We start from the raw sequence: 2,500 nt of genomic DNA, 5'->3' as shown, positions 1-2,500 counted from the left end.
TGTGGTGGTAAACAAGTGAGTTTTACAAAAAAGGAGTATCCTCTCATATCTGAAAAGATATACTCAAAAATCTGCAAAACTGTGAGGGGTGTATTCACTTTCGTGATATACTGTATGTGGAGTTATTATAGGGGCTCTATGTATGATTAAAAGTTTAACTAATCACTGTCCCAAGTCAGCCGATGCTTATTTCAGTCATTAGTAAGAGAATGATGATTCTCGTGACAACTTTGACGGTCCGTCCACTGACAACCCCACATGTAACTTTGGACAAAGCGCTCTGCTACGAGTGTAGTGGGAAACACTTTTCATACGAAAAATTGCTTTACATAGCTTACCGTGTTCAGATTTGAATCAACTGCTGGCATTTTGTGATGAAAAACATTCTCACATTGAGCTTATTTAAACAGCATTTTTCATGACGGTGTAGATTTTGAGACAGGCATACTCTGGAATTTTGACACCCCATTTTTTTTACTGTGTTGTCTGATTAATACAAACTTAATTTTAGCTTTTCGCTAACCCTAACCCTTAACCTTTATATAGAACGTTTTACACATATCCTGGTGTGGAGAGGGGTAATGCTGTGGTAAGGGGTTAGATTATTCAAATCTTGCAGCATACAGTATATTCAACATCTACACGGTGAAATAAGCAGTGTTAATTCAACACTTAGAGAGATCGTATTTTGTCCCAGAGAACTATCTAAGTGTTGAATTAATACTGTATTGTAGTGTGTATACAAGTGTAGATCCAACTAGAAGAGTGATCAACTCCACTCAGTGGCCTGAGTGTTGAAATAACACTGCAAAATGCTCTGTGTAGGATTTGAGGGTTAGGGTTAGGGTTTGTGAAAATCTACTCTTATATCTAGTATTTCAGTTCCCTGCTGTGTTTTCCCCATTTCTATACGCCTTCAGTGTTAGTGTTAGAATGATGATTATGTTTTGGGTTACAGTTAGTGACTTGAATGTCATACTGTAGGATGTCAACAACCTGAGATTCTAATGTCCGAAACAAAGTTCTGTATTTTTAGGGGGCCTTATGCCACATACCATCCAAAATGTATTGGCAACACTTTAGAATAGCTATACCCATAAAACGCTTTATAAACACTTAATAAATCATAAACTAATTATTAACGAAGCAGTTTAGAAATGTTTGTAAATGAGTAAGAAATATTATGTTGACACATCACAGTCATATCGGTCCTGGACGTTTTTCCTCCAAAGACCAGAAGGCATGAAACTACAGGTAAACATGTACAACTCACCCATTAGAAGTTGATTCCCACTCCACTGTGCAATAGTAGTTTTGTTCTTACTCATTTACAGACATTTGTAATCAGTTATTTAATAAATTAAGTGTTAAATTAATGAATTAAGTGTAATAATTCTTTTAAGGGTAGTTATTCTTAAGCGTCACCAATGTAACAGACAAAACAGTCCAATTGATTTGACCTCACCAGATTGGACGGCAATGGTCACAACTGCTGAGATCCTGTACTTTAAGAATGTCAGTCATCTTCTTTGTACTGTACGCAACATTGGTAGGTCTATGATAAAATGATAAGAATGTCTTATAAGTGTCAATCATCTTTGATAAACATCACCGGTACGTTGCCTTACAGAATAGACTTTGTTGTTTGCATCGTAGTAAGTACATATTGTAAAAAATACATAAAAGAAAGGTTGCATCATCCATGATGACACAGAATTTGTAGCAACCAGATTTAGGTCAAATGAACTAAAGATTCAAGGTGCGACCAATTTGACCAAAACTGTATGTAAGTGTGATTTTTCTGTGTATTAAACTTCTAGACTCACAGTTCTTATGGGATTAAGGGCCTTTGAAACCCTGATTTTTAATGGTCTCGCAAACATGTTCATTTTTGCTGTGATATTGGACTGTAGGGTCTATGTTGATTGACTAACATCTGCAGCCTGCCCTCCAGTGGGCATCTGAGGAACCGCAAGATAGAGAGTGTAATTTTGTACTAGTCCCCAAACCCCCTAGAATTTACGCTCACACATTTAATTGCTTCTAAAATTCAAAACTTTTCATTCATACTCACAACCAACATCATTTTTTTTTAACTATCATTAATTGTTTTTTTTGTTATGATAAGGGCCTGAAAAGTTACACCTTTTCATATAGCATATCCTACCATCCTCTACATATGCCTAAATCTAACATTTTGAATAACCACTCAATTACAGACGTCTGTGGCTGCAAAGCCATACTCTGGTCAGACAAGACCAATGTTCAAATTTGTGAACGAGCAGTGTTAACTACTGAAAATTCCCACTGGGTCTTCAAGAACATTTTGTTTTGACTATTGTTTGGCTCAAAATGTTGCTGTTTTGTATTATGAGACCCAGATGTTGTTATGTACATAAAGCTGTTGTGAAGTGTCCTTTTACTGTCTTGTTTATACTTTTTCCTATACTGTAGAGTTCCCTATAGGGACGTGCTTTTGATGGTGTACGTATGTATCAGA

This window comes from Engraulis encrasicolus, chromosome 3 (genome assembly GCF_034702125.1).
Source record: "Engraulis encrasicolus isolate BLACKSEA-1 chromosome 3, IST_EnEncr_1.0, whole genome shotgun sequence".
Taxonomy (NCBI): Eukaryota; Metazoa; Chordata; class Actinopteri; order Clupeiformes; family Engraulidae; genus Engraulis; species Engraulis encrasicolus.
The sequence above is the reverse complement of the archived record's forward strand: the minus strand, read 5'-3'. Positions refer to the sequence as shown.